The sequence below is a fragment of the Olea europaea genome, unplaced genomic scaffold (genome assembly GCF_002742605.1).
Source record: "Olea europaea var. sylvestris unplaced genomic scaffold, O_europaea_v1 scaffold1976, whole genome shotgun sequence".
NCBI classification, from domain to species: Eukaryota; Viridiplantae; Streptophyta; class Magnoliopsida; order Lamiales; family Oleaceae; genus Olea; species Olea europaea.
The window spans coordinates 121,190-134,506 of record NW_019237618.1 but is presented as its reverse complement, the minus strand read 5'-3'; positions in this window follow the sequence as shown (position 1 = coordinate 134,506).

The window sequence follows — 13,317 nt, the reverse complement described above, 5'->3', positions numbered from 1 at the left end:
GCGATTTTTGTCTTACAAATCTACACACAATTTCCTTTTCTCTCTGTGATGGGATGCAAAAGAAAATGAGTAAAACGTACGTATGATCTGGGGATCATAATCATATTTATATATCGATGCCATTTCACCTAATTCGGCCCATCATGGAATTATGAACTTGGGCCCGATCTTTACATATAAAATAAACCCACACTTTAATTAGATGCATAACGGCCCAAAATCGAAGTCTTATTAGATTATTTGTAATTGGGATTAACCGAATTTGATAGCTTTTAATTTAATACACAATAATTTACATATATAAGCACACATGATCGTTTAAAATTCCTTATAATCTCCCACTTGGGCTATATGTGTCACCTTATAATTGTGCATTAAATATAACTTTATGAGTACTCAGAATTTTGTTATTATTACTGAATGCATCCTCAAACAATCCCGTCCATCAATTATATTAACATAGGATCAAAGCGGCTTTCGCTACTTTCATGTAGCTAAACCCATCAATGATTGCATATATCGGTATAACTGAATGACATGGATCGAGCATGAATGTGTAAAATGGAAATTACATGTGATGTGATCTGTGACATACCTATTTCCAAATGGTCCACCTTAATACCTTAGTGAGATCATTTTAAATAAATTCAGAGATAATAAACCTTATAACAAAAAATAACTTTAACTTTAAACCGTATCCAAAATGACAGTATATGTGTCTAGTACAAAAATTCAAACTCTCATTGAAACTAAATATCCTCAAGAGACATTACACCCATATGAACAGTGTGCTCATCAAAGACCTTGGGTATCAATTCATTATTAGTGAGCGGATCCGCAATCATGGAGTTTGTCCCGATGTGCTCTATTGACATTTGTTCCCTCTGAACTCTTTCTTTAACAGCTAGAAACTTGATCTCTATGTGTTTCAACTTCGTCAAGCTCCTACAGTTATTGGAATATTACACTGTTGATTTATTGTCACAAAATAACTTGAGCGGTCTTTCTATACTGTCCACAATATGTAGCCCAGTGACAAGATTTCGCAGCTATATTCCATGGTTGATGCCTCATAGCAGTGGATCTCCTACTATCTTGGCATCTCGCGAAATCGGAGTCAGAATAACCAACGATCTCCAACTGATTCGATCTCTTGTATGTGAGCATGTAGTCTTTTGTTCTCTGTAAATACCGCATAACCCATTTGACTGTTTTCCAATGATCCATTCTCGGGTTACTTAAATATCTCCTTAGCATCCCAACAGTGTACGCTATATCCGAACGCGTACAAACTTGAGCATACATCAGATTCCCTATAGCTGAGGAATAAGGAATCTTCTGCATCTCTTTAATTTACAAGTCATTCTTAGGGCACTGACTTAAACTGAACTTGTCTCCTTTAGCTATAGGGGTGTCACCTTATTTACAATCTTGCATACCATATCTTTTAAGAACTTTTTCGATATAGCTCTTTTATGATAATCCGAGAATATCTCGAGAACGATCTCGGTGTATCTGAATTCCCAATACAAAAAGAGGCGTCTCCAAGATTTTTCATCTCAAAATTATTTGCTAGAAATCTCTTGGTTTCGTGCACTAACCTATATTGTTGCTGACAAGCAATATGTCATCAACATATATAACCAGAAAAATATACTTGCTCCCACTGAATTTGTGGTATATACAATCATCAACCAAATTCATCTCAAAAGCAAATGAGATGATCCCTTGATGAAACTTGTAATACCATTGACGAGACGCCTGTTTGAGTCCATAGATGGTTTTCTTTAATTTACAAACCATTTGCTTTGCATCGTTTGATACAAAGTTTCTGGTTGTACCATTAATGTCACCATTGAGAAACACTATCTTAACATCCATCTGATGTAACTCAAGATCGAAATGCGCTACCAATGTCATTATAGTCCTGAAAGAGTCTTTCGAAGAAATCGAAGAGAAAGTCTCTTTATAATCGATACTTTCTTTCTGTGTAAAGTTCTTTGCGACAAGACGAGCTTTATACCTTTCTACATCATCCTTCGAATCCCTCTTGGTCTTAAATATCCATTTGCAACCAATGGATTTCGCACCTTCAGGCAATGGAACAAGGTCCCATACGTCATTATCCTTCATGGACTTTATCTCTTCATTCATGGCATCGAGCCACTTTTGAGAGTTAGAACTTTTCATAGCTTAACGGACGTTGATTAGATCATCTTCCACAATTCCAATGTCAACTTTATGTTCTTGGAGAAATATGATGTAATCATCCGAAACTACACTTCTCCTTTCTCTAATGGATCTTCTTAATGACATTAGTTTTTGAGGTTGTAGAGTTTGTTTTTTTGGAACAATTTGTTGATCTTGAGAGGGAGATACAACATTGTCTTGATCCGGAGTTGTTTCTTGAATAATTTCAGGGATAGAAACCTGATTATTGTCAATAACAATTGGAGAAGTTTCAACATATCCTCCTCAAAGACAAAACCTGTAACCCTTTCTTCACCCGCAAACTCAACATTCTCAAAGAATCGAGCATTTTCTATCTCGAAAATTGCCTTAGTTGTGGGATCATGAAACTTGTAACCCTTGGATCTTTCAGAATATCCAATAAAATAGCAACTGATGGTCCTTACGTCCAGTTTCTTTTCACTTGGCTTATAGGGCATTGCCTCAACTGGACTTCCCCAAATGTGTATATGCTTCAAACTAGGCTTCTTGCTCGTCCAACGCTCATATGGGGTTTTATCAGTGACCTTAGTTGGAACTCTGTTGAGTGTATATGCTACGTTTTTTAATGCTTCACCCCAGAGAGATTTTGGTAAGGTAGAATGACTAATCATACTCCTCACTATGTCCTTAAGCGTTTTGTTTCGTCTCTCAGCAATATCATTCATAGTGGGCGAACCCGGCATAGTGTACTGTGGGACGATACTGCATTCCTCTAGAAATTTAGCAAATGTTCCTGGACAATGTTCACCTGAACCGTCAGATTTGACCATGTCATATCTGCCATAGTATTCACCCTTACGGTCAGATCTGACGCTTATAATACTTTTGCCGAGTTGGTTCTCAACTTAGGCTTTATAGTTTTTGAACACATCCAGTAACTGTGATTTTTTATAAATGAGATATATGTAGCCATATCTTGAAAAGTCATCTATGAACGTTATAAAATATTGTTGACCATTCCAAGAACTCGTAGGGAATTATCCACAAATATCTGTATGTATAAGTTCTAAGATGTCCGAAGTCCTATTGCCTTGAAATCTCCTTTAATTGGTTTGTTTTTCCTTTATACAATTGACACACAAATCATAATTTGTGAAGTCAAGAGGATCGAGAATCCCATTAGACACAAGTCTCTCAATTCTCCTTTTGGAGATGTGACCTAATCGCTTGTGCCACAACGAGGCAGAATTCTCGTAAGTTAATTTTCGTTTTACACCTCGAGTACTTACATGCAATGATTCATTAAAAAAAGCAATTGTATCAATTGAATAAAGATTATCGTAACTTGATAAAGAACTGGAACCAACCAATTTTGAATCATGATACAAACTAACTTTTCCGTTTCCAAATGAACAAGAATAACCAAATTTGTCCAAAATAGAAATATAAATCAAATTCCGTCCAAAAGATGGTACAATAAATGTTTCAACAAGATTCAAATAAAATCCAGTCTTTAACAATAATCTAAATTTTCCTATTGCCTCTACTTCCACCTTCTTGTCGTCGCTAGCATAGATGTATCTTTCACCATCACTTAATTTTCAGCAACTCAGGCAACCTTGCATAGACATACTAATGTGAGTTGTTGCAGCAGAATCTTTTTACCATGTATGTATAGATATCGAAGTTAAGTTAAACTCAGAACAAACCAAATGAAGGAGAATACCTTTCTTTACACGCCATGCATGATAATTGGTGCAATTCTTCTTCTTATGACTTGCAGCTCCATAGAAGAAACAATCACCACTTGGTTCATTTTGCTTTTCTTTTGCGATGTTGTACCCGCAACTTCCTTATTAATCTTCCTTTTCTTGTTCCCTTTGTCCTTTGAGGTGGTGGCTAAATGAGCACTTTCTGTATTCTCATGCTTCAGTCTTTCCTTTTCCTAGACACAGTCTGAGATGAGCTCATTAAGGGACTACGAGTCCTTTTGACAGTTGTAGCTCACCTTGAATTGACTGAAGTGTGCCGGAAGGGATATCAGAACCAAGTGCACCAATAAGTCTTCAGATAAATCCAACTTGAGTGCCTTTAGTTTTGAAGCAACGTGAGACATTTTCCATGATGTGTTTCCGAATGTTTCATTTCCCTTTATACCTCATTGAGACAAGGTTTGCCAAAAGTGTACTTGTTTTAGCCTTTTCATTCTTGTTAAATCTCTTCTCAAGATCCTCAAGGAAACCCTTAACTGTAGTCACTTTATCGAACATAGTGCCCCAAATGCTCCTGGAATAACATGCTTCATAACCATTAAGCTTATGCGGTTCGATCGTTCCCATTTTTCCATCTCCCTTTTGTCATTAAAGGTACTCTTATCAATAAGTGCAGCAGGTTGATCGACCAGTAAAGCAAGGTCCAGGTCCATGACTCCGAGAACAATCATCATGTTCTGTTGCCATGGCCTGAAGTTTGTGACATTTAGCATTAGAATTGAATTGATGATAGCACAGATATTAGCAGTAGAATTTGAAACTGAATTAGAGAACGATTATTATGAATAGCTCATATGAATATCTTTAATATGCAAATAATAATAATCTCAAATAGTGGTAGGGCCCATCACAAGATACGTAGCACAACATCAATATCTAGTTTTTGGACAGAAATATTAACTTGTAAGCAACACTCTTGGCGTAGTGATCAAACATTGACAATAAAATGTGTTAATCAATAAACCTTTTGTTGGACCGATTTATTGATCACATATTAAACCAAATAATCGTCACATATTTATCGCCACAGGTACACATGTATTCGGCTAAATATTAACCCTCCTCTGGGCTGATTAATATTCCCATGAATAACACAAGCACAAACATGTTTTAATATTCTAAGTTAATTAATTTCCACAAGAGAGGTTGCTTTGATTACATGTTGCTTCAATTAACTAACTTTCGAACATTATATCTCTTAAAAGAATCCTTAATACCAAAATTTGAGAAAGAAAATCATCAATTTTGCATATTTTGTTTAGTTTTAAACTTTAGGGGCCTTAGGATTAATAATTCAAAACTTTAAGGGGGCAAAATTAATTAATTCCAAACTTTAAGGGTTGAAATTAATAAATTTAAAACTTTAGGGACCAAAATTAATTAATTCAAAACTTCAAAGGATGAATCAGAACAAATTTAAAACTTTAGGGGCAAAAAATTGACCAATTCAAAACTTTAGGGATCAAATTTTGAAAATTTGAAACTTCAGGAGTCAATTTGAATTAATAATTAAAATTTGAGGGCTTTAATTATAAAATTCAGAACTTTAATAGCCCGAATTAATTAATTTTTAAATCATAGGGACTGAATTATTAAATTCAAAACTTAAAGGGGATATACTTTAAATGTTAGGGACTGAAACCTTAATTTTATAACCTTAACCTTAATTGCGACCAGGGGCCTCAAATTTCCTAATTTTCACATGAATCCCCCACCCCCAAATCACCCAAAATTAAATCAGACAACCCTAAAAAAAGAATTTTCTTTTCCAGGTAAATTGGAGACAGCAACGTGTGCTTTGGACGGGTCCAATCAAAATTCTTTTATAACTAGTAAATAGATACAATTCCAATATCATTAGATAGATGCTATGGAATTAATTAGTTTCGTAGTAGGATGGATATGCACTAAGTCAAAACCTTGCTTACTTTCAATAGAAAACTCATTTTATCCAATTCTTATCAATTGTATATGGCTTTTGTATTATTATTTCACTAAAACTGAAATTGTAATTATTTTCACTATAAATATCCCATGAAGTCAAAAGAAGTTTTCATCACAAATTATTTATTAATAGACACGATCAAAGAGAGTTAAAGCAAACAGATAAAGAAACATAGGAAAATTGATTTCATGTGCATTATTTAAATTCATTCACAACTTTTCAAATCTATCAAGATAAGATACTTTTATGCAAGTGATTTGTTTCAGTATTCTTTTATATTCGGTAATTTTTGCATGAATTATCAGTGGACTTCAGGTTCGACCTAATGAAATGTAAATTCTATTGGATTCTTTATAATGTATGTGAACTCTTTCTAGAATTCAAAATACTACTAATGGGTATGTTGCTTGATCATTGATGTACTCTATAAGAAATGCAGTATAAAATATAAATTTTATTGTTATATAATTGTCTATGAAAACTGCATTATCTTACTGGACATTTTTAAATATTTACTCTTACAATAATTTTTCAAGTTAGTTCAGGTTGATTGGATCTGTGGCAAGATGATGATACAGGATGCCAAGTGAATTCAAAAAACAAATAGCATTAAATTTTTTTTCTTTCAAGTGATTAATTAGTTTTCATTTATGTTCAAAGACATATCTGTTTAATAATTAGTTGATTATGTTTATTTTTTTAAGATATGATTTCCATGATTTAATTTAGATTTATGAATGTTCTAGCTCTTTTTTTTTTATTAAAAAAATTATTTTATCGTTCCGCCTTTAATACAAATAAAATGAATTTTAGTAACACTTCCAGATTTATGAAAATTTGGATTGTTATAGATAAGCTATGAAAATCACACAAATGTGTGGGACTTCAATAATTGTAGCTATGCTTTTCTTGTTAAGGAAAGCTATTGAAGTTTTTCTTTGAGCAATCTTTCCAGTCTGATGCACATAGACAATCTTCCTATGGTGGTTGATTGGGCAATTGGAGATGGAGCTTGTGAGGAGGCTCAAAAGAACTTGTCGAGTTATGCATGTAAAAGCTTGAATTCCAAGTGTTAAGAAACCAACAACGGCTATGCGCAGGGGCGGAGCCAGGATTTTAGTTCAGTGCGGGCAAAATTTTTTTGACGACGAATGTCGAGGTTTTGGTCAGGGATTTAATGACAATAAAAAAATAAAACAACAGTACATCAATACTCAAAACGACATAATTTATATATTACACTTGTTCTTTGCGAGTTTTCATACTTTGATATCGTTGTATAATAACTTCATTATTGAACTTGAAAAATATATCTTTCTCCACAGAAACAATTGTGCTATCATTCATCCACTGATGACCCAATTACTACTAGGAGTGGGAGTAATTCGAGATGTCAAATGAATCACAAATACTGGAAGCAACTCAAAAAACTAGTGCAATTCACAATCTCACAATGCAATATATACTATTTCCAAATACTTGGCAACTTGAACTTGCAATCACAGATTCCCAGAGAGCCAGAGTCCAGAGGCAACAATGAACTGGTGGTCCACTGGAAGTTTGTGCCGCTTCGAGCAATTAAAGAACAAAGTGCTAATTTAATATGTTAAAAACAAAAAACAAAAAAAATTATTACAATTTACACATTGAAATAACCAAAAAAAAAATAATAAGGGAAAAAAATTTGGGGCTTCGCCTTTTGCTTTTTGGAATCTGGCTTCTTCTTTTGTCGGCTCGGCTAGTTGGCGTTGGCACTTGGTGCCTTGGCAGAGCTGACGATGTAAAGTCGGAGTCAAAGATGTGAGATGTCAAGATGAGAGCCTAGAGTAGGAGATATACAATAATGGACTGTCGGAGAGGGAAAAGGAACGACAGTTGTACTGTGACGACTGTCAAAGACGACGGTTGACGGAGAGGGAAGGGAACGGCGGGCTTTGTCACCGGTGGAGAGGGAAGTGGGTGGCGAAGTGTGAAATCGTCACAGACANGCTTCAATTTTCATGTGTTATATAGAGTGCAAATCACATGGTCGTTGGATGGGTGAGTGACTCAAGTATATTATGCATGATGTAATGCCCGCACTGGACGCATAGTGGCTCCGCCCCTGGCTATGCGTATTGCTGTTATTGCCTATAGGTTATCAAGGAAATCCATGCCTCTTTGATGGTTGTAAAAGTATATTTGGCTTCAATTTTCATGTGTTATATAGAGTGCAAATCACATGGTCGTTGGATGGGTGAGTGACTCAAGTATATTATGCATGATGTAATGCCCGCACTGGACGCATAGTGGCTCCGCCCCTGGCTATGCGTATTGCTGTTATTGCCTATAGGTTATCAAGGAAATCCATGCCTCTTTGATGGTTGTAAAAGTATATTTGGCTTCAATTTTCATGTGTTATATAGAGTGCAAATCACATGGTCGTTGGATGGGTGAGTGACTCAAGTATATTATGCATGATGTTGAAATACACACATATTACTCTGTCATTGAATGGTCTATTGGAATCGGTGTTGGACAATGTACATGATTTTAACTCTTTTCTTTCCTTATTATTTTCTGTGTTGTAGAGTCTCAAGAACTGGAAATTAACGTGGTGATGAGCCTCCTTTATTTTTATTCTTTATAATTTTCATATGTTGTTCTGCAGATATTGATGAATGTCAAGATCCAAACCTCAATAAATGTGAAAAGAAATGTAAGAACACACGTGGGAATTTTACGTGAGTTTACCCGAAAGTGTTATCTCCTCGTCTTCAGGTTGTATACTAACATCATTATTGTAATTCTAATTAAGTTTTGCAACCTAGACATGACAAATGAATACACTTTAAATATAAGTATAGAAAAAAAATCTCATTGTGATTTCTTTCAAAAAGTCAGTAAAACAATTGAAGTCTATGATATGACCTAGTTCATTTCTGCAATAGACACGACCATATATGACAATTCATGATTAATACTTTTATAACGGATGAGGCTTATATCATCATACTTCGATTTCTTAATTATCGGTCCACCTCAACAATAAACAATAAAAGTTGTGATAATGAGGCGACAACTAGGCATATTTTCCAACTAGTTTTGTTGGGACATCTAGGGTACCATACATAAATTAGAAAGACTCAAAACTTGCAATAGCTTTAATTACGGCTTATAAAAATAAAGACTAAATATATTTTGAAATATCTATTTAGATGCATTGCGTCGATACCCCTTTGCGAAGCTAGCCTTGCATAAAGTCATATGCTATTGATCGCCCTTCTTGATTCCAAGTTTAGTGCTTAAGAACTTGTATCAAAAATAGTGCAAGTCCCTTCTTAATTCACCTGCCAAAACGAACAACATTAATGCAGAGTAGTGAAACACATGGGCTTTGCTTCTTCAACAGTTGGCGCCGAGCTTTATTCTGAAAACATTGTCCCTTAAAACACTTCCTAACTAGCGCCTAGCTTTATTCTAAAAATAATACACCTTAAACACCTTCGAAGGAGACTTTTTAGTCTAGATAAGATGTTCATCGACTTAGCCAAAGACTTACAAACTATATACGATCATTGACTTAGTCAAAGACTTACAAACTATATAAGAAATCATCTTGCAAACATGTTGTTAGGTTGTGTGCCCATATAGTATATTTTAGTATGATATAATAATAATTTATAATAAATAAATTGTGATTTTATTTATTTATTGTATTTATTTATTATTAAGCATGCGAATTAAAGTTCCTATAATCACTTATAATAATATAAGTTGAGTACTTGCGTTAAGAAGTACAATGTAACATAGTTGGATACTGGTATCTTACAGTAGAAGGTTGTAGTGTTGATCAATACACTATCAAATTTGTGATTTGTCTTTATTGCATAAATAGTCAAAGGTGACATTATTACACTTGAAGTATGTTGAACGGAGTATGTGTCGAGAATTAAATTTTACTTGCTCACTATGTATTTAATTTAAATCCCTTGACAGAGTGATGTATATCTTTTCATAATTTTAATTACTTTTAATTTATCAATGGGTGAGATCAATTTGACTGGTCAAATATCTTAATGAGTTGGGAGTTTAAGAATGAGCGAAGTAAAGAATATATATTTGTATCAGGAACCGTCATACTGGAAAATGGGTAGAATAACTACTTAAGTATGTTTTGTTTAATGGTTAAAATTATAGCTCAGTATTTTACGAGGGTTAAATTTTGACATATGTGATTAGTTCATAAGACCATTGAAGAAAACAGTACACAAGTTAATAAGAATAACTAGAGGGGTAAAACGGTAAGTCAAAGGAAAGTATTACAAATTTTTTGATTTTTATGATCTTATATATTCCAAGAGTTCAATCTTTTGTCTTTAGTGGAAAAGAAAAAAACTAATAATAGATTGGGTGGGCAAGGGTCGACTAAACAAGATCTAATTATTGGAGATTGAATGATATATGTTTGATTAGGTCCTTGTGACGTAATTATAATAGTTTGAGCTTAATTGTAATTACAATAAAAGTTTTGTACTTAATTGTAGTTGCTATGAAGTTGTAAACTTAATTATAATTGTAATTGAAATTCTAGTATTACAAATATAATTAAATTTAAACTAATCGGATGTGACTTTACTTGAATTTTAATTAAGACTCATATTTGAATGTGAAATTATTATTGTACAATGATTGAAACTATTATATCTCTATAAATTGAAATTAGATGAAATTTGAACATCCTACAAAAAAGAACAATCATAATACATAATTTCACAATGTTCAAATTTATAGAGAAAAAAAGTGAGAGAAAATAACTATTTTCTTATCTTATTCAATCATCGAGTCCAAGAATTAGTTTCTTGATTTAATTAAAAGAAGGTGTCCACTTGCTGATATGGTCTTGACTTTGAAGAATATCATAAAAGACTTAGAGGTTGGAAGTACCAAGTTATTGGAATTAAAAAGCTAGAAGCTTGTGATCCAAAAAGTTAGAAGCTCGTAATTCAAAATTAATTCAAGAATTAACTATCAAATTTAGATAAAAACTTAAATCCTTTATTTTTTTTATATACAACATTTATATGAATATCTAGACGATCTTATTTATTGAATTAGTTTTTTAAAAATTTCTAGTTAATTCTATTTTCGTATTCCCTCAACTGGTATGAGAGCAATCTAAATCGTTCACGTGCTTGTTATTTTTGAATCTTGATTGCATGTCATAGTCAAGTGATGTCTAAGAATAATATATTATATGTTGATGAAATGATTGGTTTATTTTAAATTGTGATCCAATTATTTGTGAGCAGTTCTTGATGTAATTCGTTATTTCGAGTCTCTAACAAGATAGTGGATTATTACTCCATTATCTTGATTTAATTTTCTTTCAAGTTAGATTTACAATTGTGAATCTTCATAATATAAGATTTATGTAATTTTTAAATTTTCCTAGTTGTTTGATCTTGTTAATTGATTGAAAATGAAGAATAAACGATAAAGAAGCATTCAAGAATTAAAGCAAAAAATAATAATAATAATTAAATTTTCTATGCAGACAACAGCAATTTGCTGCCCGTGCAATAACTTGTTGCATTTGGTGCTGTAAATTCTTCGACTTTTTTGGGTTTGTTTAGGTATGAACTGGGTCAAATCTAGATAAGTTGGGTTTAGAATTAATTAATTTCTATAAGTACGATGACAGAGACCTATTGTTGTTTAGATTGCTACTGTTGGACCTTTAGAGTTTTTTTGGACTGAAGATTTAGATTAAATATTGGGCGTAAGTCCAATAAGTTTTTAATTTAATTCTTGATATAACATGAAAGAAGTATTGGAGTCAAGAATCCACTCTTGCATATGGGAGTTTATAGATAGACTTATTTCAACTGGTTCTATATTTAAGTGCATTTAAATCTTAACGTGTTCATCTCTTTTGACAACAACCTTTGCCCCATTGGGTTCATCACCTCTCTGATCTCTCAAGTTGTTTCTCTTTTTGGCAGTCATTTATGAAATGTCCTAATTTTCCACAACCATAACATTTCCTTGGTCTTTCTCTGTGACTTAGATCAACGTCTCCACTTTTTCCTAGCACGACTGTTTTGCCCTTCTCCATCCTTAAACTGAGTTCTACCCCTTATTTGGTGAATCTCTCCCACTTTTCTCTCGTTTCTTTCAAGTTTGATTTCCCTCTCCCTAGCCTTTAAGGAATCAAAAACTATATTGGATTTATGGATCTCCCTCCCATATTTGATTGCATTCTTGACATCCTTATAATTATTAGGAATAACATTCAAAGGAATAATAGCTTTCTATTTATTTGAAACATTTTTAATATCTTGGACCAATTTATTGAAAATGTCGAGATTGTCATCTAAATCTTTTGAGGGATCAATTTTGAAACTGAAAAAGCTTTCAAGTAAGAAGAATTTCTCTGGCATGAATTGAATCAAATAAAGCTCCTCAAGCTTTTTCTTAAGTTTTTTGATAGCACCATGAAACTTTTTGCAAAATAGTATCTGATAAGTGTACTATTATAGAGATATAAGCAAGTTTGCCAACCTTATTTTTCTGGTCCTTAGACACAATTGTAGCAAAAGAATTATCAATGACTTTTCAAACTTTTTGCTATACTAAAATCACATTTATCTTTTGTTGCCAAATAGAAAATAACATTTATCGTTAAAGACACTCAAGTCAGAATGATACACAGATAGAGTCTCAATTTGGCTTGTCAGCTTGAATGGCAATAGCTTGGTCCGATAAAAGTTGAGCTGGCCTTGCTCGTGGATCTGGTTAAGCCTCATTTTGGGGCACCAACTCGATCCCAAGCCAGTTTATGTAGCTCGATGAGCCATACAGGCCATTTTCAGCTCATAAAAGCTGCCGACTATACACAGTCGGCAGTTACACTATGTAGTTGCTTTATGGTACCATATTTCATATGTAAATTCAAATTTGATTGAAACACATTTGGCTATATTAAAATTTTGAGCTTCATATCAATTTACTTCAATCATTTTTAACTTCCAATATTCTAGTTTCAACTTCAATCTCCAATATATTTTTTTTTAATATTCAGTTTCTTTTACTTTAATATTCATCTTTTGCCATAATAGCCACGTATGGATTTTATTAGTAACGAAATTAATTAGTGTATTGGTAATTCAAGTACTTCATTCACTATGATGCATTTCAAAATATTCCAATTGATTTGAGGATATTGAAGAGAAAGAAGTACTTGACACTAAAAGATCAAGAAGTTGACAGTACAATGGTCAAAGAGTTGCAGTAGATTAAATCATAGGATATTGTATGTTTTTAAATTGATTAGTTTAAAAAAAAAATACATAATTTTTAAATTTATTTGTTTGAAAAAAAATTGCATACGAAGTATTTTATTCTTGTACAATTTAGTCGGTTCCAAGCCCAAAAAAAGAGGATGTT